Source organism: Falco cherrug, chromosome 1 (genome assembly GCF_023634085.1).
Source record: "Falco cherrug isolate bFalChe1 chromosome 1, bFalChe1.pri, whole genome shotgun sequence".
Taxonomy (NCBI): Eukaryota; Metazoa; Chordata; class Aves; order Falconiformes; family Falconidae; genus Falco; species Falco cherrug.
In genome coordinates, this window is record NC_073697.1 from 103,584,758 (window position 1) to 103,612,469 (window position 27,712).

Consider the following 27,712-nt stretch of genomic DNA (forward strand, 5'->3'; position numbering starts at 1 on the left):
AAAGAAAATGCTTTTTTGTTTTTACTGCTGCTGCATTCCTTTGGGCTGAATTAGGCATTTTTCTTTCTATTCAAGCTCATTTTGAAATAACATGTCAAAAAAAAAAAAAAAAAAAAGAGACCCCCAACTATCACTGAAAACAGAATCCATCTGGTCTACGTATATACTTGAGGTCTTACTTTTTAAAAGTATCCTTGTTTTTTAAAATCTGGTTTTAGTGTTTTTTATATTATGGCTAAGGTCATGCAAATGCTCTTGGGTAAAAGAGCTATTTGCCAAAAAAATAAATCCAAGCTGGGTAATGCTGAAATCTAAAAATTTATGCCAACATCAACACGAGCATTACTCTCAAACTATTGTTCAGTTAAAATGTTTTCTAGGCACAATGTGTTTAGATGTTCTTCTTTTATATTTACCTAAACCTAACTTAACGGCATAGCTGTTCTCACTGCTGCTCCCTTCCATTCCCCAAACCAAAACACTTAATTTGTTATTGAATGAGACATTTTTGGTAACTCTGTAACTACTTTTTTGTTGGGTTTTTTTTTGGTTTTTTTTTGTTGGGTTTTTTTTCATTCATCCAGGGGAAAAAAAGAAGGTTCATCCAAACCATTACATTTTGTTTAGCCAGTAAATCCAAAAGAAATCTGTATTTCACACAGTTTTAATGGGAGCTCTTATTTTAAATAACAGAGTGAAAAAGGAAAAACCTGCTCTTAAATTGTGAATTGTCTAAGAAGTAGAATATCAGAGTAATGAAACAAAAATTAAATGATCTTATTTTTCTCTGTGTATGGGTACCAGCCCACCTTCCAGTGCGGTTGCTTCAGTTACAGCCCTAAATTAGCCTCACAGCCATGGAAAAGGATGGTGATGTCAAGAAGCCAGCCAGACACTCGTTGTGCGAAGACAAGAATATGAAACAACTCCATGATAATCACCATCTTTGTTATGCCATTGCACTATTCATTTTGGGGGAATCATCTTTTTACACTTTATTACACAGCGCTCTGTCTTTCTCCATTAAAATCAATGGCAGGCATAGGAGGCAGCCTGCTCTGTTATGGCCTTCCAGGCAGCTCAGACACTTCTGGGAATCAGGAACAGAAGAATAATGCGTTTCAATAAGCAGCTTATCGACCAAGTAGGAGTTAAGTGAACCTGTGGTGTACTTCTCTAGTTTCTCTCCTCTCAGATGATTATTGCACTTTACTCGTGCTTTGCTTTTGTTCTTTTGACGATCGATACCTTGCAAGGACTTGTCCGAGCCACAGCCCAGCACGAGGGGTACAGCGGGGTGGTGGGACGGTGGGTTTGCCTCCGGGATGATGGGTTTGCTCCTGTTCATCCCACCAGCTCCTTCCCCTCCAAAAGGCTGAAGCACTGGCTGCTGCCCAGGTAACCAGCCCACCATGCACAGCGCTCGCCCGCTGGATCTCTAGCTCCCTGACCCAGCCCGAGCTCACCGCCCTGCTCCTCAGAGAGCCACAAGGGAGGAGGAGAGGCTGCGTGAGCTTCTAGTCAAAGAGAAACGCAGGAGCCCTTGTCCCTGTTTCCTCCTAACCCCTTTACACCATTGAAATAGAGGCACTGCAAAGAAATCCATGGAGAAGAAAAGCCAAGTCAGGCACTGGGTTTTTCCAGGGTTGAAATGGAGAAGCCCAGCAAGAAGCAGTCTGGTGAGTCACTGTGAGGCCAGAACTGGGACACGACAGATCTTGTGTTTTCTATCTGGGGCTGAACTGATCATCTTTCAGCTGCCGGCTGGTACCTGTACAAACTGTGCCAGACCGACCCTCTTGGGGGATGGACCCAAGAGCAGATCTTTGCTCCAGCATGCAGAGCTCTGACCGTGATGCCCCAGATCACCGGGCTTCCCACAGGCATCCTGAAGCAGAGGAAGGAAACCTGACCGCCCTTTCCACTCCCCTGTTAAGGGAGAGACCCAGCTTTGGCGCTGAGACTGAAAGGCTGTGGGACCTGGGAGCTGCCATCTGTGAAACACCTCCTGCAGGTGACAGAGCCTGCGCCCGCAGCACAGGCAGCTGCCTGACCACTCTTTGGTGCCAGGCAGGGCACACAGCCTTCCTTGGGGTTTGGGTTTTTTGTTGGGTTTTTTTTGTTAATGCAATTACATGATGCATTTTACAAGAGTTGTGAACAATATATGGCATTCTCCAAGACGGTACGTGCCCACATATTACAACCCGTACCCTACGGCGCCTCTGTTTTGCGCAAAATAGCACTAAAAGTGTTACTTAAGCTCTAGCCAGGGACCATTTTCATTGACCAAGACAGCTAGAGGTGAAATCATGTTGTGGGTTTCTCCTGTGCACAAAAGCTGCTCCTGTGCATGCGGTGTGCAAAACATCTGCTGTGCAGGGCACCTGCTGTGGTGCAGGAATGGGACGTGTGGGAAGATTTTAATTACTCACCATGGCAACCTACATTAATAGCTATAATCCCCCATAATGAACTCGATTGGTCCTTCTCCCACATCCACAGAAATACCTCCAGGAAGGACATTCATACTGTAGATACACTCTTGGGCACCTGAAGCCAAGATGCGGAGCCTTGGCATGAGACCCCATCCAAAACCAGCCTGTCCCATCCATGACAGCTCTTTGGTCCAACATTCCTGGCCAAATCCAGGGGCATCCCACCATGTCCACCCCAAAACCCACAGCACTTCCCTTACTCCCACACCTCTGGCAGCCAAAACAAGCTCATCTTGTTGTACAATGAACCAGTCTGTCGTTGTTTCAGGATGGTTTATCCTGAACTTGTTGATCTTACCCCATTGATCTAAGTCTGGACTAATTTGAAGCTGAACTTCTCCCATCAGTGAAGACGTCCCTTCAGGAATCAATGGAGATGGAATATTGTGTCCCTCTTGCTGCACCCGGCAGCTCTGCACAGAGACACCTATGAGACCCCTCTGAGCTGTGTTTGCAAGGTACCAACCACTCTCCTGCAAAGAATTACAGACCTTGGGAAGCCCAAGACAAAATAGAAAACCCCAAAGGAAAACAGAAAATAAGTTGCCAAACTGCCCAACAGAGCCTGCAGAGATGGATGAGGAAAGTTCTGCCAAATTCAGTATAGAGCTGCTAAACACTACAAACAAAGAAATGACACAGAGAGAGGACAGGGATGCATCATGCAACCACAGCTTTGATGTTTTTACTTCTCCGTCACCTGTCTGTCAGCCCATAAAGGTGACCTGAGCTTTGCCCACTGCCAGAACCACCTCAGCCACCTTTGGCTGTCAAGTTCCACTTCTATGGCACAAAACACACCAACGCTTCCCCCAGATCTCGTAAGGCTCCTTGGGAGCAGGCTGCGGGGCCGTGAGCCCTGCAGCACCTCCTGCCAGCTCACCAGAGCAGAGCACTGTTATTTGGCCAAGGTCAACAGCAGCGGCAGCTCAAGTTGCCCATGTCTGCAGCACCAACGCTTCACATCGGTGTACTGAGCCCATCCTGGTTTCTCTCACATGAAGCAGCAGAGGGCTGCAGAGCTGGAGGGACTCTGGAAATGACTGGAGCTACAGGACAGCCAATGTGAGATGATCCAAGGTTCTCCTCACCCTTACTGGGATGGACTTTTCCAGCTTTTCCCTCGGAGCAGTGTCTGCGCTTCATCACCCATTCTGAACTGTCGTTCTTCTTTGGGAGAACTCTGTGAGAAGGCAATGACAGCCACACGCAGGGGGCACGGTGCTGCTGGTGGAGCTCAGCACCTCCCGCAGACCCCATGCGGGATGAAGAATGACCCACTCATTTTGTTATTCACTCCCATGTCCTGACACTCCCAACTCACCACCTCCCCAGCACGCCACGGTGCCCCGTCCTCTGCAGAAGCGCTGGCAGAGGGTGACATTAATTATATCGGAGGCAGATGTCTGCTAAATAAACAACCTTGGAAAAATGACACAGCATTTCAGAGGCAGCATCCTTTGCCTCACCTTGCAGGCTCTCGGAAAAGCGCGTGGCTCACGGCACGGGGCTTCGGGAAGGACTGAGGAGGGGAGACGCGCCTGCAGCCCCGCTTCCCCCCACTCGTCCCAAGGAGTTTCGCGCACTCACCTCAGACTCAGCATTTTTTGGTGTTTTTATTTTTTAAATGACAAATCCACTGACTCCAACAAAGCAAAAAAGCTTTTGGCCAGGTAAGGAGTCAGTTCTTACTGCCTTCGCAAAAACACTTTGTGCAAGTCTAGTGCTTTTTATGTGAAGATTTTAATCAGTCTTCCACAGCACAACCCTGCGAGATGGGCCAATATACTTATTTTATGACAGAGAAAATAGAAACACAGAAACTCAAGTAACCCATTTAACAACATGCATTTAGAGACACAATGTGTGCCACAGATCCAAAGCTTGAGGCCTGGCGATACTGGGAGAAAGCAAAATTCACCTGGCCCAGATTCATAGAAAGAAGTTGATCTAATCCCCCTCTGGCATTTTGTAACCAGCCCGTGAGCTCACTTGGCAGGACCTGACCATTTGAAACCTGGATGTGAGAAGAACCCCCAAGCCCTCCCAGCCATGTCTAGATGATGATGGCAGCTCTAACCTCTTTCCAAACCAAAAAGCTCTTTTCGGTGGTGCAGGTGGGAGCTGAGAGCTTTTGAAAGGATTGCCAAGATTTTGGGTGTTGCCTGTAAGGGCCATTCAGGAAAAGGAGCTAGGAACAACATTGACATGGAGAGGGTCATCCCTGCCATGAGAAAAAGGCTTTGCCCAGCAGATACCCTTCAAAGCTTTCCCTTTGCCCACATAACGCTCCTTTCCCATGATCCTTTCATGGGGACGTGCAAGACTCGAGCCTCGAAGGCATCTATCTGCTGCGGGGATGCACGTGTACCCAGCTTGGCCTGCCCGCGCCTGCGCTGCACGTGCTGGAAGGCTTGGGTGGGCTGAAGCTGGAGGTGGCCAATATAAAAAGTTGGGAGGTGGCCAAATTCCCTATAAACCAAATAAGAGCAGCCCTGAACTGCTGCCAGGCCATACAGAAGACAGGTATTAGGCTCAGCTGGCTCTTTTGCAGAGGGGAGGTGGGGTGGGGGAGTGGAAAAGGAAAGAAAGGAAAGAAAGAAAGGAAAGAAGGGAAGGAAAGAAAGGAAAGAAAAAAGGAAAGAAGGGAAAGAAGGGAAGGAAAGAAAGGAAAGAAAAAAGAAAAAGAAAGAAAGAAAGAAAAAAGAAGGAAAGAAAGAAAAAAGAAGGAAAGAAAGAAAAAAGAAAGAAGAACAATGTTATATTGTTTATAGATTACTTACTTCTCTTTTTTTTTTTTAATTAAAAGTTTAAATAGAGCCCTGAAACTTGATAATGAACACTTCAGCAGAGGGTAACCACATGGAACAGAACCTTAAAAACCATGAAAGACCTGATTTATAAGAGAGGGCAATAAAAAAACATCAGTGGAAAAACCCAGCAGTATCTGTTAGGAGTAGACTGTCATCTTGCCTTTGACCCTGTCTTATACTGGTTTGTTTCTGCTGGTTTTCATCTGGAGTTACTGGTATAACTGGAACAAAACCCCAGGACTTTACTCGTGGGAAGGGGATCGCCCTTGGGCACCAGTGAGCACCAGCCCCAGCAGACAAAGTGGGTTTGTTGTGGGCCAAGGACCTCTTACCCCCTGCCACAGGCATCCGAGCCAAATTCCAGCAGGTGATGAGCCTGGGACTGCCGAGGTAAGGAGGGGACACTGGCAGTGTTTGAGGTGGGGGACGGACCCCCAGCAACCAAGTTCTGCTGGTTTTAGACTGGATCATGTAAGATGAGGGAAGGACAGGTCTGGCTTCAGCCCACTGCAAATTAGAAGACCCAGGTTATAAACCTGTGAAAAATGAAGTTCATGAGGGAGATGGCAACCACTCATTAACTCCGGCTGAGTGATGGGGCTGCTCAAACTCTCAAAGCAACTTCTTTACAACTCAGCAGATCGCTTTTTTGGGGGGGGCAGGGGTGCGCCCATGCATTTTAGCACAAATGAGTTTCAATCTTAAATATTGCCGTTTGACTAAGGTTATGAATGTTACAATTGTATGTGTATCTGGCAATTGAAATCAATACCCCAGAGGAGAGTTATAGGTATTTTGCCAGACCTGTAAATCAAGCTTGGGAAACAACCAGCTCCTGTTGCTGATCTCGGACACCCGACAGAGCTGCCGCAGGTCCACAGGCTGCAAAATGTAGCTCAGTCAGATCCCAAGGTAACCATAAGCTGAGCACTTCTGTCATTTCAGGGGACAGCTACATACTCAGATGTCATTTAAAGCCAAAGAAACTCAGCAACTCCAGGCATGGCAAGCAGCAACAAGGCACTCGCTTCATTTCAACAGATAATTTGTGGTTTTCCCTCTTTTTCTCTTTTTTTTTTTTTTTTTTGTCCAGACGGAGCAATGCAGCAGCAAGTGCAGAAGAAGAGTAAGAGCAGTCTCTCTTTAAGGCAACTGCCTGGTTCAATGTAGGTTGATTTAATGATAAGGCACTGTTTGAAGTTAATTGTAACTGCAGGGAACAACAAGAAAGCTGGAAACTCACTGTCAGGCGAGACGGGGAGCCAAAACTGACACAGGGTCAAACTGTGATATGACTCCTGGGAATACATATCATGATACCACTCCTGGGAAGTCTGCAGAGTTAGAGTTAAAACTGGTCCACATCATCTTAAATACAGGGCAGAGAACGGCTCAAAGAATGGGGCCATTTTAAACCTCAAAGTACAGAAGGTGGATGTGTCCTGCTGAACCGGTGGTGGTGCTGAACAGGCTCAGCACAGGCTGGTTCCAAATCCCTTCCCTTCCCTGCGGTTCGGCTGCGATCCTGCTGGCATCTGTGAGCGCTCAGGACCCTACAGGGGAGGGAAGAATGGTGGGTTGGGGGGTTGGCTATTTTGGTGTGTATTTTTGATTGTTAATTGTAAAAGCCATAGGAAATTCCTATGAAAAGATATTCCCTCCTGGTTCTTTCTTAAGTGATGTCACTTGGCAGAGTAATGGGAACTGAAGTTTCATGGGTACAGGCAAAAAAAGGTTTCTACCTTTATAAATACTTCATGTTGGGCAGTGAGAGCTGTAGACCCCAAAGAAGAAACTCCAAGATTAAATTTGATGGAAGATGTTTTTTCACTGAAGCACAGAAGAGGGAAAAAGCCGGAGTGATGCTGCTAGCGCCCAGCCTGGCAGCGGGGCAGGGTGGGAACCAGATCATGGCACAGAACTGGGGGTCTTCACCAGTTCCGCAGCAGACGGCTGGCGGTCGGGAGGAGGTCAGTGTCCTGGTCCTGCCCTCTGCCTGGGTCTTGGGTCCCCACTGGGAGGGCTGCACTGACCCTGGCTGCCCCACATCCCTCCCCACGGCTCTCAGCAGTGGAGCTCCCAAGGAACTCACGGGGATGCCCAGCCCTGCCTGAGACATCCCCGTGACATACAGGCTTGCTCCTTGCAAAAAAATTAAACCTCCCTAAAAGAAAGAGAGAAAAGAAAACCTGGGAGGCTTGCACGCTTCCCCCCCGGCATGAGTGTTCCAGACGTGAAGCTGCAGGCACCTGAGCAGCATCAGAGAACAGTAACTGCAAGAAATGCATCTAGCAAATGCCAAATCATTGCAACAGGGCAGGGGTTGTTCCTCAGCCACACGGTCCCTGACTCAGCCAGGGCCTGGCTGGGGTCTCCTTGGGCTCCTAACGCTGCTGGGGACCCCCACCAGGGAACACCTCCCTAAAGACTGGAAGGACTCACGGACATTAACAGGATCAGGTCCTCCAAACCATGAACAAACTGACACCCTGTAAATCAATCATTTCAGTTTGTTTTAAAGTGTTTTTAATAGCAGTAGATTTTAACAGTGTTGGGTTTTGGTGGGTTGTTGGGGTTTTTCTCCTCATGCCACTATACATCCCTTAAATAAGACTCTCTGCAACCAAGGGACTTGGTGGCCCCAGCCAGTACGGCCACCGCTCACCACAGAATGCTCTGAATTATAACAATATTCCAAGCAATAAATCACAGTGTTTCCTCTACTGAAAAGTGGAAGGTGTGAGGAGGGGGAGAGAAGGAGGGAGGGTAGTTAAAAAAAAAAAAAGGAAGCTTATCTAAATCTATTTACATGGAATGATTATTCAATTAATTTTTTCATTACACTTGCCAAAAAGAATTGCCCGTGTCTTTAATGCTGTGTGTGAGATTTCATTAATAATTAATCACAGCAGCTCTTTCTCCTCTGTTTAGCAAGTGGGAGCTTTTGTCTTTGGAGGTCACCCCCGGCAGGGCCGTGGGGATACAGCCCTGCTCAGCCGAAGGCGTGGGGACTCTGCAGCCCCCGAGGACAAACCCTGGTGCCCCAGTCTCTGCCCACGGGGTTTCGCTGGCTTTGCCATCGGTGGCAATGTCATGCGAGGCGAACAGGCGCAGGGCTGCAGAAATGAGCAAGTCCTGGTCCCCACCAGCACCCTCTCCCCACCTGGCTCTGCTCCTCATGCCCAGCTTGCAGAGCCCAATCCTGTCCCCCCAGCTTCTTTGCCCCCCACCAACCCTTTGCTCCCTTCTGCCAAAACCACCCACTCCCACCGCGCCGCTCAGTCCTGGTGCCACCAGCTCCACCTCCTTGGCTCCTGCCCCATCTGCAGCATCAGGGTCAAGACTCTTCTTACACCGGCTGGAAGAAACGAGCCGTGGAAAGCTAAACTGTAACGCTCACACCACAGCTGCCCCAGGTTTTAGCAGGATGCACAAGGAGAGGGTGGTTTGGGTGGGATGGAGGTACCTTCCCGACCTCCAGCAACAGCCCCACCACAGTGGCAGCAGCACGGAGCTCGGCATGCTGCTGGCAAACAGCCAAGGCTCCTGGTGGAACACAGCGCAAACCTTCCCCAGCCCCAGCACAGGCCCAGCCCCACGGTGCTGGTACGCCACAGGACCATCCTGTGCTGGGAGAGCGGAGGGGCTTGGAGATGCTCACGCCATGGCAGCCCCGGGACAGCACCACGCCGCTGTGCAATGTTTACGTGACCTGAAAGTTGCACCTTGCCTGCAGAACAACCAGGTTAGTTCAGAGCAGAGAGCGACAAAAGCAGAGCGAGTGGTGCGAGCAGCAGCTATAAATCACTCTATCTCCTTCCCAAACATAACATTTGTAAAAGAGCCCTGGGTTCTTATAAATATTTAAGTCAAATTTCAGCTGTTTATGTCTTACATCTGTCTTTATCAGCCTGTAATCGTTTCTCTGTTGCATCCCATGCTGCTGCCTGTGAATGTAAGCTGGCTGCTGTCGGTGCAAATGTGTTTTCTCACCTCGGTTTGGACAACCATCCTCTGAGTTCTTCTGCCTGGCGATCCTCTCCAAAGAGGCCTCCGCTGGAGTGGCTTTTCATGGAGCAGGTAAAAAGGAAAAAGAAAAGGCCTCTTGAGACTTAACAATAACTCAACCAAATCAATTAAAATGTACATGATATCCTTCCCTTGGAACAAGGATCATAACGTGGCCGGCTGTGCACGCCTGTGCATTTTATTGCTTCTCCTTTCCTTTTAGTGCCGCACAAGCTATGTATTGTAATGATCTGGTTTCTTCTAAGAGGTGTGTGCTGCTCTGTTCAACGTGGGGGAAAGGTGGAAGGGCAAAGTTTATCCGCCAAAAGTCAGCTGGTGTGGATTATAGCCAGGGACTGCCAATTTTCTGACTTTCTAGTATTTTTTAGTAGAAAGGAAAACAAAGGGGAGATTGTTTTTGAGAACCTCTTGAACCCCACCCCCACCCCCTCCCATGCTTTCCAAGCAGCCATAGGGCTGGTGAAAACCACAAGAATCTGGCAACTCTGCATATCCCATTTCATAGAGGGGAAACAAAGGAAGGACAGGGATATCACGCAGGAGGGGACGACCCCACTGAACCAAGGCTTTTCGGGGTCTCATCCCTCCCTCTCCTCTTGGTGGCTCGATAATACAAATCCTTTGGGATGGCTGAGGAAGGTCCCAGCATCCCCTTCAGAAAGACAGAGATACCTTGTGGCTGGAGGTGCTGTTGGGCTGTTTGCTCCAAGTAAAGTGCAGGGAGATGCTGCGGCACAGTAGGGAAAAAAAACCCCTCATTCAGTGCTATTTCCCTCCTGCTAAGACTCTCCTGATTGCCTGTGATCTCCCAGAGCCCTGGGAGGAAGAGAGGCGCGATGAAAGCATGAGCTTTTCCCCGTGAGCCTGGAAACCTGTCAGAGCTCAACTTCTAGCAGCTGATCAGGAGTGTGGCTCATGTAGGAGCACCCCACGAGGCCCGGCCATTGCCCATCACAGCTGGGCCACCAAGGCACAGTGGTGGCGGTTCACCCCCGACAGTGAGCTCAGCCCGGGGAGATCGAGCATCCCAGCTCTCTGCTCCCAGCGGTGGGGTGAGATTGGCTCCCGGGAGTGGGCAGATTGGAACATGAACCCCAGCAGACACCTCCAAATCACCCTCCAGACATGCCTCTCCCTCCATCAGGGATACTTGCCCCACTGCATTACCACAAGCCCTGGTGAACATTTGATCTGCGAGCTGCTGCAGGCAGGGAGCCCACGGAGGGGGCAGGATTCACAGCCCCACCTCCGTTGGGGAGCACCAGCATGTTCTCACCAGAGCCGTGAAGCTGCTGGAGAATGGCACCGGCTCCGGCAGGTCCCAGGAGCACCAGTACCACCACGCTGCCTGCGAGGGCTGGCACTGTGTCCTGAGCTGGCTCAGCCCAGAGCTCCTGGGAGCACAGAATCAGTGCCAGCAAATGATAACTCGGCATCCCCAAACAGTGCTGGCACTTCCACCACACTCTGGGGCTGGAATTTAGAAAATCCCCAGCTCGGCTACATGGTTTTTTTGTCCCTGTGGGCAAGCAAGTAAACCTCACTGTGCTCTAGTTTGCCTTCTACAAGCTGGAGTAAGGTTACAGCCTTTTTTCTCACCACTATTTTGACTTGTCTACTTACATTACAATCTTTTGGGAGAGGAGGCTGTACGTGCACGTCTACCAAATCTAATATAAGTGATCTAATCCTGGCAGATTTCTCTAGGTATTACTGTCATACAAATTCTGAGGGTTGTGTCTATATAGACAGCTTAACCCACTCTCAGGTGCCAGTAAGTGACTTATCTCAGCACTGTGCCCATGCACCAAGGTCTCCAGTTTGCTTTAAATTTGCATTTCAGAACCTCAGCTCCAGTTCTGCAGGATTACCAAGCCCAGAGACCTGATCCTGGCAGCCCACCCCACTCCTGTGGGTGTAAGCCATTGCCAACATTTGACTCCGGAGCAGGACCTTCCCATGCCATTCCGTGTCCGTGAGAAAAATCAGCCTCAGCAAATTAATTTATATAAACAAGTTAGGTCAATCACCATTTCCTACCGATTTTATTCATTCTAGTAAATGAGCCAAAGAGGGTTATTTCTTTCCTGTGCTTTGCTTGTTCTCTTTCAATCTTTGGGACATGACTTTCTTATTTTCCTACTTAATTAAGAGCAGGACTTAAACACTTGAAGTTATCAACTTCCATACCTGCCTCCCCAAGGATGACACCATCCCACCCACACTGGCACCTGGCAGCATCTGCCACCCCAGCACTCGCCCGCCCACCCCAGGGCCAACAGGGACCCGTGGTCCTGGCAGCCAGGATGCTTCGCCGGGGGGGGTGGGGGTGGGGGTGGGGGAGCAGCACCTGCTCTGGTACCCTTTATAGCCATTTCTGCCCTCCATTTCTCAGCAGAGGTAGCACCGACTATCAGGACATGCTGTGACTCTGCTCAGGGCTCTGTGGTCCTTTCTTTCAAATCTAGCCCGGAGCATCTTGCCCAGGGTCAACCTTGCAAGGCCCCAGAAGGCAAGAGCTGCTACTGCTACGCATCTGTCCAAGGGCGACCACGCGCTCTGGCAGGAAAGCCGGGCTTTCAAAGGGATTCACGAGTGTCACAGCTCGGAGCAGTAAATAAACATGATACGCAGCTGGGGAGAAGCAAGAAGTCGCTCTCACCTCCATGTCCGCTACACAGCTCTGGTGGACCATCCCCTCCCCTCCATCCCACTCTCTCCTTTGGGATGGCACAGCCTGTTCTCTGCTTTTAATTGAGAGAAAGGAAAAAGAATGAAAGAAAAGGAGAAGCAGCAGCCTGCGCAGTAACCAGCTCCTTGGCTGCCTCCTGCACAGCTTCAGCACGATGCCATGTTTGTTCGAAGGTAAAGGGGAAGCATTGGGGATTATGGACACGGCTTTGATTTTATTTTAAAGGCTTTAATATTTGGAGCTGTATTGATTTATCTCAGCATGCCAGTGTACCGCTGGTAACTAAGCAACACCGATCCTCTCTGTATTCTGGGAGGCTCCCGGGATTTTGCCTATGAACGATATTACTTTGTGTATATGAAACTAAATGGACCATAGGCACCATTTGTAAGTGGAGGATATTTGAGTTTCATATTTTTTTTATTTCTTCTTGCTGGGGGATGGACATACTCGCTGGCACAGCGCTGCACCCACAGCCCAGGCTGTGGAGCAGGAGGACCCAGGCGCACATCCCTCCGGGAGAGGCCAACCAGAACAACCAAATACAAAGTCATGTAGATGCACCAAAAAAATGGGGAGTAAAGCAGCTGGTGTGGCGCTGCCATGCTCTTCTTTTTGGTCTAGCTAAAGAAAAAAAAATAAATTACCCCGAAACCCAAAGCCTAAAGCAGGGTCAACTACTGCAGCACTCAGAGTAGCACAGAGGGAAGCTCAGCCGCAGAGAGAACCGAGGAGAGCAGACTTTTTCAGTTGACAGGGACCTGCAGTGATCATCTAGTCCAACTGCCTGACCACTTCAGGGCTGGCCAAAGGTTAAAGCACATTAAGGGCATCGTTCAAATGTCTCTTAAGCACTGACAGGCTGGGGGCATCAACCATATCTCTAGGAAGCCCGTTCCAGTGTTTGACCCCCCTCTTGGTAAAGAAATGCTTCCTCACATCCAGTCTAAACCTCCCTGGTGCAGCTTTGAACCATTCCCATGTGTCCTGTCACTGGATACCAGGAGAAGAGCTCAGCACCTCCCTCTGCACGTCCCCTCCTTGGGAAGCTGCAGAGCACAATGAGTTCACCCCTCAACCTCCTCTGCTCCCAACTGGAGCAACGCTGGCCGCGCTGAGACCCCCAGTGCAGCTCTGCAGAGGGTTCCCTGCCCCTCAGCCCTCCGTCGTGCCCAGCGGGGACCTTTGCCCTTTGCCTGTCCACTGCCATCGCCCCCTGCCCTCCCCTGTAGCTGCCGGCAGCCCCCGCACAAGCAGCCCCGGCTGTTTCTTTAAGACGATGGCATCTGTGTGGTCAAGTCAGCAGGCAAAAGAGGCACTGTCAGCTTGCGCTGTATGGTTCAGCGGTTTGGCGTTAATGATGTTTGTTTTGGAGCCCGCCTGCTGGTCTGACCCATTTAGGATCCTTGCTGTACTACAAGCTTGCCTTTCAATTACAAGGGGTGGCAGAAGGGGTCTTTACAATGAAATCGGAGCCCACCAAGTCCGAAGCTGCCAAGCGCCATCGCAGCAAGTCAGGCTGCCATTGTGCGCAACTCCTTCCCGCTGGCCTGGGGAGGTCACAAAATGGGAGGGAAGCAAGGCACCAGCTCTGGGTGGACAGCTTCTCCGGTGTGGGACAATGCTCCTCTGCAGCACCAAGAAACCACCTTTTTCTTCAAAAGGCTTTTTCTGGAGAAGGGAAGGACTTGGGTTTGGGAGGGACACAGAAGCCCTTTGACCTTCGATCGGTATCAGAAGAAATGAAAGCCCTGTGCTGCTGGGAAAGGGCATCCCCAGAGGCAGAGGGGACCAAGGCATGGGAGATGTGTGCAGGGAGCTGGGACTGGGGACCCCCACCAGCTCCTGGGGGTGTCTTACATGACCTGCTCTGGGTCAGCCTTACTCATCCCACACAGGAACGGGCAGCTTGCAGCTGCCAGAGCGAGAGCACCTCGCCCTACATACCCAGCAGGCAAGGAGTTTGCCACAGACCGTCTCAGTGGAGCAGGCAGTGGTGCATGGCTAAACCCTGCTTTCAGAACCTCTTTGCAAGCCTGTGTTGGATGCTCTGGTTGTCCTGATCTTGCTTCAGGCCTCTGCTGCCAGAGGAGCTCTGAACACCATCACCACAGACCTCCGCTAAATCTACCTTCACCGGGAATGTGACAGCAATTGCCAAGCACATGGGAGACCTCCTTGGCCTTATGCATCACCATAAGCATATTATTATTATTATTATTATTATTATTATTATTATTGCTATTATTATTATTGCTATTATTATTATTGCTATTATTATTATTGCTATTATTATTAATATTAACCAGACCCTCCCATGGAGAGAAGGGGACCAGGTGAGCGCCGCTTTTTAATCCTTTTGCACATAAAAAGGCTGTTGCTTTTTATCTTTTCATGGCCTGGGGTGGATCCTGGGCTGTGACAAGTCACACGGCTGGGTCTGTGCCCACCACAGCCTCAGGTATGATGCTTTGCACTGACAAATACTTCTAATTAAGAAGCACAATTATATGCTTGTCAAATGGACAAACAGTGCCAACAAAAGTGCTGTGGAGAGATCCTGTGGCCCTGGCCTGTACAAATTGGTTGTTACTTTAACTTAGCTGAAAGGAGAACCACGTAGATTAGGGGGCTGGGTGTTTTTTCACGTGAAAACTGAAACCAGGCAAAATGCACATCAGCTTTGCCAAAGACCTTCCCTGAGGTCTGCAGATTTCTCAGCAAGTCTGGACTGAATTAGAGAAAGTCAAAATGATGGAGGAAACACTCAGAGGGGGACCCAGAGCAAGAGCTTTCTCCTACTTCAAACCCAACCCCCTTGTCATGGCCTCCTCAGCTCAGCTCTTCCTTGAGGAGCTGAAAATGGTGCTTTTCTGTCAGGGCTGAGCTTCTGCAAGCACCTTTTGATAGTAATAACATGGATACATGACCTACAACGGGAATGCCCAGGATCAGCAGCTGCTGGTCCTGGGCGTTCCCGTTGTAGGTCGTGTAACCATGTTAATACTGGTTCTGCACATCAGCAGCGGTGGTGCTGGTGGGCTCCTTGCAGCTTCCCACGAGCCCTTCCCAGCAGCACTGGCAGAAACCAGCACACCTCTCGGAGCCCCCATTGCCACCATGGGCAGTCCTCAGCCTCTCACGGCCTCCCAGAAATACCGACAAACAGCAGGGGACATGTCTGGTCACCTCAGCCAGGAGCACACGGTCTCAGGGTACCCTGTATGCAAGCACACACCCAACATATGATCTGTATAAGCACAACATCACCAGCGCAAACAGAAAACTCTAGAGCAGCCCCCATCTCTTGTGCCTGTCCACCTTGGTTTAAAGCACCCAAAGCGATCCATTCCAAAATCCAACTAATTAAAAAATTATGGTAAAAAGGTAAGTACTTTGGGAACAGCATTGTTGATGTTTCACCAAGTTTCACTGTTGCTCAGAGCACTCTAGAATTAAGCAGATGCTTAGTTTTAAATTATCAAAAAAAATCTCACACCAGAATAATACTTCCCTTCATTAAAAAAAAAATAATAAAAATGTTAATGGCTGCTTACGCACCGTCTGGCAGCATAACAGAGGAGATGCTGGGATGCAGGGACAGATGAGCCAGTCTAGTGCATTAGGGACTGCAGGCTCCCAGGCACAGCATTGGGCAGCAGCAGCACAAACCCATCTCTTCCATTGAGTCACTGCGGCTCGGGCGTAAAATCCCATCACACTTCCTATTGCAGCTAATTGCTCAGTCTCTCCTGCAGCCACCTGCAGCCCCACAGCTAATGGGGAGGGCAGAGGCAGGTTTAGGTGAGGCAGCTGTCTACCTGCTGTTGGTACCAAAACGAGCTTCACATAAGCAACAGAGTAGTGATTGACTGATAATACTTTTCAGCAGCATGAGTTGGATTTGCACCAGCCATCTACCAGCAAAAGCCTCTGACTCCCAGTGAGACTTGATACTAAAAGACATCGGGAAGGAGTCGAGGCTCAGAGAGGAATGACCCTGGATTAGGGAAAAGAGAGCTCAAACCCATCAAGTGTTTCAAAGTGAAACAAAATCTTTGGATGCCGTTTGGCTGCTTTTATCTGCACATTGAGTTTTATCTGTGGGGGAAGAAAAATAAACCAGAAATGCTTATTACGGTGGAAAAAATAATGTTAAATTAAGCTTACAAAAATGTTTCTCTTTCCGAAAATCTTGGCTGGCGACAAATGGCTTGTGCCAAGTTATAAATCAAGCGTTGGGTTTCTTTTAACGCTCAGCATCCCCTGATTTATGATGCCATCACAACCTCTCGATTGATTTCTGACTCGGTGATCCATCTTCCTCCCTAGGTAGCTGCCCATTATAACGCCTTTTCCTGAGCAGGCGGCAGGTTTCGCTTCCCAGAAGGGCCTTGCAGCAGAGCGGCCTGCACGGAAGGCTGCATGCTGGCGGAGCAGGGAGCCGAGAGGCCGAGGTGGCCACAGAGGCCAGGAGATGGATGGGGGGTGTGTGCGGGAGCAGCACTGCTCACTCGAGTACATGCACTGAGGGGTCCCGGTTTGGTGGCCGTTGAACTGGCATGGCCCTTGGCAGCACAGCCATGCTCCTGGAGACCCCAGGGATGACCCTCCTTACCTGGTTTGGGTGACTACAGCCTCCATGCTGCCGTGGGGTTTAGTGCCCACCTCGGCCATCCCTCACGGGTGGAACAAATTGAGCCTTGCAAGCTAGAAGGAAGACTCAAGCTCTCCAAAACCTCTCACAAAACAGAAAAGCTTTTCCCTCTAGGAGCATCCAACCCCTCAACAAGGCCTGTTCCCACCAGCTCAGTGATCCAAGGACATCAGGGCTTACCTGGGACTTAGAGCACTGACACTGTGACAAACTCCCGTGTGCTGCAATGGCCATTGTGCACCTTCCATCAGGTACCAGCTGTGCGGGAGCTGTACCAGAGCTTGTCCCTGCATCCTTGCTTGGCTGCAGAGGTCACCAGCCTCACCTGTTCAGAGGCACCTCCCCTGGACATCGCAGTTGCACAGAGCACCCCCTAACCCACTTGGCCAAACAAGCCAGGTCACCACAGTGCAGCTACTGATAGCGAGCTTGTTTTAACCAAAGCGAGGGTGGGGGTTGTGAGCAGGGGGATGCTGGTGGGGAGCAGCTGGGAGCACTCACCCCCCAGCCCAGCCCAGCCCAGCCCAGCTGGAGGCTGTTAAGGAGACCCAAACACCTTGGAAATGAGAGATAACAGGGATGCCGAGGGGAAAGGTGGCAGATATTGGCCACTCAAAGCCCTCTGAGGTTTCTGGACTGCAGGGGCCCATGGGTTAGAGCTGTGTCCCAGGCGGTGCACCAGCCCTTGGGGGAGCCTCCGCAGGGATCAGGAACGGGGGCTGGAAATCCCTGGAGTGCCACAGTTCACTGGCTACGGAGCCATGCCTGTATCAGCCAGGTTATACAACTTTATCTAAAGCACAGTCTCCTAGATAAACAATTTCTTGGGGACTCCAGAAGCGGTTTGTCCACTCAGATGGTGCCTTTTTAACTTCCAAGATAAATAGGGCTTTTTTGTGTCACTATAAGGCATTATTTATAGTGCAAAGGGCCTGTAAATGGCGCATGCTGTCAGTTCAGTATGTAAATGATGCCAGCTCCGTTCGCTAAATCCCATCAATTATTTTCATACACTTTTCTTTGCCTTCGTCTGTCAGAGGAGAAGTCACCTTGATGCCTTGAAGTGGTTTTCTTCTCCCATTTCCTTTGGTGTGTGACTCTACTTTGAGGCTTGGCAGGGAGGAGACCATGGGATTTTCAGAACCAATTAAGTGAGTTGGGAGTACAAGCCCTAATGGCCTTTGGAGCTCCAGTAAGCAAGACTGAAGAGCTCTCGATTAAAAACTGTGTGCTACGGGGTTTCTTCGTAGAAGCTTCAAGGATGAGGTGGCCCTGACCTCATGGAAAGGGTCGAATGGCAATGCTCACACCAGCAGGGTAGGCAGGATTGGGCCCTCAGCATCACCCATGTGTATTTTTTTCAAAAAGCCTTTGCTCATCCCATTCTTGGAAGTGGAGTGCTGCCAGCTTCTACACTCTTGTGGTTTTTTCTCCAGGCTCAACTCTCTACTTTCACTATGAGTCTTTGGGTTAGACCGCCTACTTCCCACACTTATTTTGGGTGTCTGTCTCCCATTCCAACCCAGCACCACCAGATCACCCCCAGTTAGACCCTTAGCTGGTATAAACCAACTTTCTTGGCTTGGTATTAGCAGTTATGGACCTGACCCAGTTACCTGTCCCCTTACAGAGCACTTCACAGGGGTTCAACAAAAGGCTTGCAGAGTTTTTGAAAGCAGAGACATCCCATCACTTCCCCACATCCTTACGAGCAGGGCTCGTTTCCATGGATGACCCAACTTCAGCTGCTCTGTCCCCCTGGCCCGCAGACAGGCAGGCGGCAGCGCTGGAGCTCAAGGTGCTCACTCTCTCTTCTGATGTGGAGAGAGGGAAAAAATAAAATAAAACAAACCCATAAATCACAAAGCCAGCAAATGAAAATAAATACACTTAACAAATATTTCCATGCCGCCTTTTATTATTATTATTTATAATGGTATTACAGAATTTTGTAAAATTAAAGTAAATGTCAAGCAGAATGTAATAATTTTCCTTGGGGTTTGGCACATTTGTGTGCCTGACAGTTTCACATTTTTCTTTATATCCGTGAAGACAGGAGCCTGACAGGGCTATATTTTGTTACCCACTTTGTTCAATTTTGTCATAAATTGGAGCGAACAAAACAGTGAAAACACAGACACCAAATTAATCAAAGAAATTACATTTTAAAGCACCTCATACAAACATGTATGAAATAATCATACTGTGCCAGGAAAGCCCATGAAAAAACCCCAACGTTTCCCCCTCCCAACCACACGCACTTTGCCCCGAGAAGGGCAGAGACCTCATGCCAGAGCCGTTGGTGTTACGCACCAAGACGTTGCTCCTTGGCTGCTCTTGCCTTGCAGAGCCCTCAATTAATTTCTCTCCCATATATTTCTCTAACTGGACCTGAAGCTTACACAGATTTCAGCTGTTCCCATATCCCATGACCAAGGAGCTGCATCTTTTAACACCATGGTGGGTCCTTGACACGCAGCAGCTGATTTGGGGTGCCGGTGCACATGGCCACGCTGTGACCTTTCAGCGTGGTGCATTCAAGGTCACACCTTCATCCTCCCACTCCTGTAGCTGCCAGCAGCACCTGCAAACCCCCTTCACCAGCAGCACTGCCAGGCCACCTGGGACCCGCTGTTCAAAGCAGCGTGGCTGTTCCTGTTGTTTGAAGGGAGACATTTGCGGTGGCACGGGAAGAAGCATCATGCATAAAGAATTGCAATTTCCATGAGAATGACAAGGAGAAATGCGAAGCAAGTGGCAGGGCTATCCTCAGGCCAATCCTTTCTGCCTGAGTAAATTCGATTTGAATTCCTCTTGAAACACCAGCTCCGCAGCACTTGGACTATATTGAAAAGGTCACTGGAGGCAATGTCAGACATACTCTCCAGTTGCACTACGAGTGCACTGATAGAGATTCATAACAACGTACTACTGCAGCTGGAGATCCAAAGTGACTCTCGGAGGAATCCTCTCCACTTATCTGGCTGCAGCAGCAGACTATTTCATGACTCCCCCTTAGAGCCGGGGTGCAGGCATCAGTGCCTTCTCTCCCTGCTCCCCAAATGCTGACTTGGAAGCACTTCTCAGAGCTGGTGAGGAGTTGGTGGGGTCTTGCAAACCTGAAGTGTCTCAGCCATTGGAAAGGGCCGTGTTGGTATCTCAGTTCCCCTCTTCCTACCTGTCTGGGCTTCAGAGGACTGCTTGGATATCCATCCATGAGAGCAGGAGCCCTGGAAACTCACAGCTGCTGAATCAGCTGTCCCCTCGCATTGCGCGTAGCACCAACAGCATCTAAAATCTACCTCTGGCATGGGCAGAAGTCTTGTTATCTCCTGCTAGAAACAGCGATAAAACCTGAAACAGAAGATGTTTCCTTCCTTCTGAAATGTAGTATTTTGCCCCATGACCCTCTGCTATGGCAACATCAGTTTTCCGCGATACCAGCCAACAACCACCCCTCCCCTGTTGAGCCAGCGGCGCTGGCCACGGGCAGCAGGCGCGTTGCAATGGGTGCATGTGCTCACCCACCCCAAGGCGCTGGAGAGCAGCAGCATCGCACAGAGCGCGGCGCAACAAGAGGGCTGAGCAGCAGAGACCTGGAAAGCTGCCACCTTCCCTTGCGAATGTGGAAGGCGTTCAGTGGCAGATTAAGGGCTGGGGTTTTTTCTACCCAAACTACATATACCCATGAACATACAGCAAAAATGCATTTTAAGCTTATTTGTGTATTTATTGCTAAATACCATAATGGTCTCCAGCTGTATAGCAGGAAGGCCCACTCACTGAAATTTTACTGTTGATTTTATTTTTTAAAACATTTTTTGCTTTTCTTATTGTACTATAAATGCATTTCCTCCCATTTTGCTCTGTGCCTGTAGAATGCCTGACGTCTCCTATCACACCTGTTTTCTATTATTTGTCATCCATTATTTTAATTCCCCATCTATTGTGCAGAATCCGAAAATTGTCTGATAAATCCCGTTCTCTATTTAAAAAAAAAAGCCCACAAGATGGTTTTAATAAGTGAAATTTGTATTTTTCCACACTGTGTGCAATGAAAGCGTCCAGTGAATAACCCCCGATTGTCAGGTGTTCACATTCCCATCATCTAAGCAGGGGGATAATTAGCAGAGAAACGAAGGTTTACAATTCTGCAAATATCTCAGAAAGACCATTTGGCTGCTTGATTGGTAGAAGGATATTTTTAAAACTGCCATTTGAGGCTCAACTGTATTGCTAATTAAATGAGAATTTCATAAAAATAATCTGAAAAAAGTCTCTGTTAATTGGAGAACGATAATGAACAGACTTGCTAAACAGAGGCATAAACGTCAAACAATTGAAGAGGCATAATAAAGTGCCATGTTATCATGTAATGCCAGGCAGCTTTCCTACTTCTGTTTGAAGTTTTAACTTTTAGCCATTTTTTTTTTTTTTTAATTGTGAATGGCATCCAAAACTGTGCATTGCAATCGTAATTTCCAGAGCTTCAATTCAGTGTTAGCAAGGCATGGGTAACAGTCACTGTCGTGTTAACAGCGTCCTTGCCTTAAGACTCCTTGTGTTCTTAACCTTTTGTGTTCTGCAATGAATACAGGGGGGTGGGGAAATGCATTAATATTGTATGGATGTTATTCATGCAGGATAGTGGCGTTATTGAATTAGTGATTCTTTGTAATAATAATGACTTCCAGGACTGTATTGTAGAGTAAAATACACGGAGTCAGGAAGGAACTCATGAGCCCAATGGAAGACTCAGACACAGCTTTGTTGGTGCTAGTCAGCGCTTGGTTCTCACGCGTGCACATCGCTTCCCCCCACGCCATCAGATTACGATGGATCATATATTTATAGGGGCAGACTCTACCTATGCCGCTGCACCGCAGTAAGCGCTGCCAGGATGGTGCTCCTCAGCCACCCCGTAGTGGGATGAAGGTGCCACCCCAATTCCACAGCTGGCACGGGGTTGTGGTCTTGCATTAGCAAAAGGCTGGCGGCTTGCAGCCTGCACTCTGCCTTGCTCCTTCCCTGGCCCTCGGCACTGTGTCACAGGCACACAGCAGATGGCACAGAGCTGCACGGAAAACTTTGCAGGAAAACCTTCATGCCTTTTACACTGGCAGAGAGTTGTGCAGCGGTGGCTGCCTCCCGCAATGTGGAATTTGCTGTGCTGCCTTCGCACTCTCACAGCCCAGGGCAAGCAAGGGTGTGAAGCAAAGGCATCAGCCTGAGCATGAAGTGTCTCTTGGATATTCCACTTCAGTGAAAAAACCAAACCAGCTTTGTGAAAGCCCAGTGTAATGAGAATTGACTGCCCTCCATGAGAAATATCGATTAATTACTCTGCAGTGGAAAAAAAAGGCAACTGTGATGATACACATTTTCCAACTGCAGCACAAACAATTGGTTTTGAGGCACAGAGAGCCTGTGCTGAGAAACCTAACAAAATGAAGTCATCTCCAGGGTGGAGACCACAGCCAGGTTTACTGGAGTGCAGAAAAACAGCTAGAGAAGTTTTGGGCAAAGAGGTTTCCTTCTAACAGTGTTTGAGGCAAGATCATCTCCCGTGCTTTTGGCTCAAGCTCAGTTTCAGATTTTCTAGAAGAGTTTCTTGGTGGAAACGCATGCTTAAGCAGTTGCCTCGGTTCATGGCTCCTGAAGTACTCTCTGGGGAACACTTGAAAGTTTCTGCCTTGTTGCTGTGCTGGTGGCAGTGCCTGGCCATGCCACCCTGCTGCAGGCCTGCGTCACCTCCCTCATCCACCTACAGACCGCAATGGAGCCCCTGACTGTGACAGTCTGACCCACGCTAGAAGTAGAAAAATCATTGGAAAATGGTATTTCTGGGAAGTAACAAGAAAACTCAATTTTGCAGGGCTGGTCTGATAATGAGAATGGGAATCAAAAAGGCAAATGAAGGAATCAGCTGCACATCTGGTCCAACTGTGGACATGCCATGCCTCTCCTGGTAAGCCCTGGGAAATAGAATATGTTTCCTGGTGACCTGCTGTTCTCCGTGGCTTCAGAGGTAGGGCAGAACTTACAGCGGGCTCTTCTTCAACCGTGAAATCCTTCTCCTGGCATTACATCCAAAGCCTACGTTGTAACACTCAGTCCCTGCCGGGAGAGCCCCAGGCTCAGCTCCTCTCTCTGACACAGGCCCTGGGTGACCTTGGTCATGTCACTTCATCTGCCTCCACAGAAACTCCCCTTTGGGCAACTAGATGTAGTGCTTCTTCTAGGCATGCTGGGAAGAAAAACACATTATGGGTGGTAAAAAGTCAGGTAATTGGATAAAAGCCGTAACAGTGCAGAAGACAGATAGAAGATTCCCCCATGCCTTCAGGCGCCTGCTTCGTTCCCTCCAGGGACGGATTGTGTAGGATTGTGTAGGTGAATTATTGGACTAGCTGATTCTCGGCTGCATCTCGGGTCCCAAGTGCCACAGGTAGTAGCTGCTCTCTGGGAAGCACAAATTGCAAGGAACAAGCTAAATTTAATGTACACCTTTCTGTACTACACACTCACAAGGCAGGGGGGAAGCCTGCATTACTAATAATTTGCAAAAGTTCTAAGTTCATGTTATTATGGTCTACGTTTAAGCAGATTACCAGCCAGGTCTCTGCCTGCCAGCAGTGTGCCCCGGCTGCTGCCACGCTGGCAAGGTGGGGGTGGGGGTCCACGTGGTTCACTTGTGTCCAGACTCACAGTGGGACAGACACGAGGAGTGTCCCTCCGTGCCCCTCCCAGAGTTCCTCTGCTGCCAGATTTGGGGCTGGCTGTAATGGTGCAAGGAGACACCTGGCTCAGCCCTTCTGCAGCACCACGTACTACACTCCTTCAGGACCATGGGTCTTGGTCATCATCCCCTACAAGTAGCTCACAGGGCAGACCACAGCCAGATCACAGCAAAGTGATTTAAGATGTGGATTTTTATGACATTCTTATACCACCAAGAGCCTTATTGTAGACAGAATTATGTGGGAAGTGTTGGCAGAAACACAAGATCGGTGTCAGTGCCCTAACCCCCACCTCCTGCCTTAGTGATGGGACTTCTGAAGCCACCCGTCGGTTCCTCTGGTGCCTCAGGGAGAGTTTATGTGGCACTGCGTGGGTCCATCCTGGCTCCACACACTGGTTTCAGAGACACTCCAGCTTACCCCCACCGAGTGAATAATGCTGAGAAAAGCATCTTTGTACCAGTATCACTAGGTCTGAATCACAGTCACAGTATGTTCACTAGTGTTACGCATTGGGACACATGCGTGTATGTAGAACTACATTGGTAAAAGCATGTCCTTCTTTCCTCCCCCTGCCCGAGATCTGTAGCAGCATACAAAATGCAAAATCAATAAACTGTGGAGCATCTTCTTTTTATGCTTAGCAAATCTTTGAGCTGCCCACACACAGTCCAGTTATGAAGGTCACAAAAGGTCTGCTTTGTAGGTAGGCAAAACATAAGGCGCAGCCCTTGGACAACTAGCCAGAGAAATATCGTGTCATGAAGACACGTTGTTGAATCCTGGTGGCACCTTGATTAGACCAAGAGGCTAACCACAACCTTTAACTCTGTCTTTCCTCCCCAGATGTGCTCATGATGGCCAACATGGAGTTGGGAGTGAGGAAGGGATGGAGGACATGTGCCATCGCTTCCCCAGCGCTTGCTCCAGGAATGATGACCTCTCTGAGCAGCCAGTGAGTCCTGCCTGCTGGAGATCAAGGAGCTGTGACCCTAGGAAGCAAGTGGGATCTTTCTCCCACTTAGCTTCTGGCACATCAAACAAGTAATTCCAGTCAAAATAAGATCCTAACTGTACTGGCTCAGAAGGGCAGTGGTGGTCCATGAGAGCAAAGGTCCTGAACTAGTTATCCAAGATTTTCCTAGCCCGGGGAAAGAACAACAGGCAGGGCTGGATGAGAGGCTTATTTACAGCACTGTATGCCCAATATTTCCCTTTTTATAGTTTGCTGCAGTAGGGCTTTTTTTTTTTTTTTTTTTGAGTGGCACATAGTGATTCTAGGCACAAACCAACCAGCAATTAATTGGATTTGTGGGCCTCACTTCCACGCACCCCTTTGAAACGTTCCCTCAGGAGATCATAAAAGACAGGGACTGAGCAAAGTAGTCAGAGGAAGGTATAATGTGGAGAGGACCCTTTTGTTAATCCTGTTCTGCCTATCTTTCATTAGCACACCTTATTATGACATCCTATAGATTTGCTGCTTCGGCTCTGCTGGTGAGAGGCAAATGATGTCTTAATGAATGATGGTGCCTCGAGCTGATAACGGACTGCCCCTCTCTCCCACTGAAAAGACATTGTGTTCGGCACAGTATGTCCAACTGCACTTAACATAATTGGATGAAACTTGTAATAGTTTGTTCACTCCAGGTGGGTACAAAAGTCACGGCAAAAAATCCCAATGATAAAATATCAATTGCTCTCTCTTGCTTAAGGATGTAATTGTGGTTAGTGGTACTTGCAGCGCAGTGCAGAGCATATAGGATGGCAGATAATGTGAGGAAGGACTCACCCTGGCATGTAAAGCACAATGCAGAGGCATCTTCAGCACAAAGCCACTAAAGCAAGGGGCCAGAGCAGGTGACAGGTGTCCAGACACCAAAACTGCTTTGCAGACTGTCTCAGCTAAGCAGCATTTACTCATCTTGTGCTCAGAGGATACTCAGCAGTCTCGTGCAGCTCGGTCCCAGTATGCACTCCTTCCTGCTGCTCTGGGACACACCTGCTGCAAGAACGATAGCCATGCCAGTGCCCGCTCCAGCCCCGCGTGCCACAGCCACCATGGTTTATAGCACTCTCCCAAAGACATTACTTTTGCGCCCTGAATGATTACTTCATTTAGCACATACATCAGAACTAAAATACCCAATATTAGCTCATTTAAGTTCATGTTCAGTGATGGATTAATCGTTCCTGTTTTCTGGAGCAAAGCCCAGTCCATTTCGTCTAAGGACTGAGGAGAAATGTTCCCTTGTCTCTTGAAGTCTGAGACATCTGCTGTGCTTTGCATATCTGCTTGCACAAAAAAAACAGTGAACACTTAAATATATATATATTTTAAAAAAATTGCTAAAGCTATAGCTCACACCCATTTTCCCCCTGCTTTCAGAGCAGATGCAAAGAAAACATATCAGCAGTGCAGGCAGCGTAAGCCTGTGTCTCCTTTGAGGTTTCTGATGTCACATCATGTTGCAGTGGATATTGCTTTGTGATGTACTATGCTGCATCACAGGCCATACAGGAAAGTGCAGAGAGCAAAACAAGTCCTACACGGACAAATGCAGTGCTAGGAGACACCTCCATTAGCTCCGACCAGGCTGAAATGAAAGGATCCCCTATGCTAAACACCATGGCCAAAATAAATTAAAAGCAATGGGTGAGTGACCAAACCGAAACGCTCGAGGTTCCCTGTTCCCCAGAATTAACAGAGATGTTGGTGAGTCAGTGCAGTGAGTAAGTGATGGGAGGAAACATCCCTGTCTGCCATCCTTGTGGGCAGCAGACTTGTAGCAGGAACCGAGGCTGCATCTTGCCACGCATGCAGGGGGCCAAAACTGGAAGGCATTGCTGAGCCAAAACCACCTTGGCTCCAGCAGGTTTCTAACCTCGAGGACCTCTCTTCCATGGAAGCTGTGCTTGATGAAGCCCATTTTCTTCTAAAGCATGGGCAGCAGGCTGTTTCTTAAAAGTTTTTTCTTCTTCAGAAGAGCTGTGTGCTCTGGTGGCAATGAGACCTGGATTTCGGCGCCCCAGTGGCTCCTGGGGTTCACTCACGTTATTCATCCCCAGTGCTCAAGGTCTGGTCCTGGCAGCCAGGGCTGTACCCTGCCTCTCTGTGCTGGACGTGGTGCAGGAGCCACACAGCCCCGGTGTCTCCAGGGCTCTCAGGTCCTGCTGCCCTGCGCCCATAGCGAAACACGGCTGTAATTGTGATTAATTGGGTTTGTTCATCTGCCTTTTAGTGATCCGTAAAATATCAGAGGATCGTGAATGGCTGGTGAGGAAAGGGGCACACGGAAGTGGGGCGGGAGCTGAGATGTTCTCAAAGTGTCACTTTGTTATTGAGATCTCTCAGTCTTGATTGCCTCTTGGCATGAGCAGCAAACCTCTCCTCTTGTTTGGTCACAGACCAAGAATGCCGCTGTCTTTTTTGCATTGTGAAAAAAATACGGAACAAGAAAATAGTGCTGAAACATTTCAGACAATCTCCTTTATCCTGCGCTCAGCAATTACTCTTATTGTCAGCAGGAGTAAAGAAGCATGTACCATTTGAAAGTATTTAGAACCAACTGTGTGTTTTCAAAACACAGGATCTTTCAAAGGACTACTCTCTTCTCATTTGGTGACACAGGCAATTAAGTTTTTAAGAGGTTCTCTGTAGCATTAGCAGACTATATGATATTCTTGAAGGCACCTTTATAGCATCCTAAAGACAAATTGCTTGCATCTTCCTTGGAAAATAAAAGGCTAGATTCCAGTACTGGAAGCTGACCAAGTTCCACTTTGTGTGCAATCCAAGCCGGCCAGCTATGCATTGCTGCTGTTCCCCGCTCTGCCGTGCAGCCGTGGCTCTAATTCACCATGGGGAGCTGCTCCCCAAAACCAATGCCCTTACCGGGGAGGGAAGGCACAGTCCTGCCCCTCTGGCTTTGTCCTGTGTCCAGCTGCAGGGAGAGGGAGTCAGGGAACACCGGGGTCTGGATATGTCCCCTCGTTCAGCTCTAGCTAAGAGCAAGGTAGAAACCAGAGTAAAAAGAAGCAAAAGCCTATACCTGGGACTGGCCCTCAGCTGCTCTAGAAGTATATTTCTATTAGACACTGCCATCCTTCCGGGCTGTAATGTATTTCCTCATTACGGTAAACATTCACATGGCATTTGTGATCATTTCTGGAATGACATTGCACCAAGTTGGGTAATAAAATTGCCTCTGATCTCACAAAGCGCAAGGCTCAAGACAAATAAAGTCTGTAAACAGTTCTGCACTTCAGGATGTTTTATGAGC

The 27,712-nt window shown here is 48.9% G+C and overlaps 1 long non-coding RNA gene across 1 annotated transcript in view; it reads right to left on the reverse strand.

Annotated features, from left to right (window-relative positions):
- Positions 1–18,591: 18,591 nt before the first annotated feature.
- The window catches only part of LOC106631224 (uncharacterized), a 317,186-nt gene continuing 308,065 nt past the window's right edge, over positions 18,592–27,712 (reverse strand). The window contains exon 32 of the long non-coding RNA XR_008732814.1: positions 18,592–27,597. This is a non-coding gene — a long non-coding RNA (uncharacterized LOC106631224). The remainder of the gene's footprint in view (positions 27,598–27,712) is intronic.